This window comes from Penaeus monodon, chromosome 15 (assembly GCF_015228065.2).
Source record: "Penaeus monodon isolate SGIC_2016 chromosome 15, NSTDA_Pmon_1, whole genome shotgun sequence".
Taxonomy (NCBI): domain Eukaryota; kingdom Metazoa; phylum Arthropoda; class Malacostraca; order Decapoda; family Penaeidae; genus Penaeus; species Penaeus monodon.
The window spans coordinates 697,615-697,893 of NC_051400.1; the positions used below are offsets into that span (position 1 = coordinate 697,615).

Genomic DNA, 279 nt, shown 5'->3' on the forward strand with positions numbered 1-279 from the left:
AAAAAATGAAACTATACACAAACTGTTATTTATTGTAAGGTGATGCAAAGTGTTTCGAAATTGTTATTGATTTGTCTTCAGCTCTGAATAGGAGGCTAGAGGAAAGTGGATTATCAGTGTCAAATCATTCAATAAATTTTGGTTTTCTTTTCTCCCAAACTGACTCTTTTGTTCATCTTATATGTATGAACGTTTACAGGATTTTATTAAAACAATAGTTTATATTCTAACCTACAATGCATTTTCAAGAACTGGTTTTATTTGTAATTTAACATTTTA

General features: G+C 28.0%; 1 protein-coding gene across 1 annotated transcript in view; it reads left to right on the top strand.

Moving 5' to 3' along the window:
• The window catches only part of LOC119582081 (fibrinogen alpha chain-like), an 8,270-nt gene that overhangs the window by 434 nt on the left and 7,557 nt on the right, over window positions 1-279 (top strand). The window lies entirely within an intron of this gene.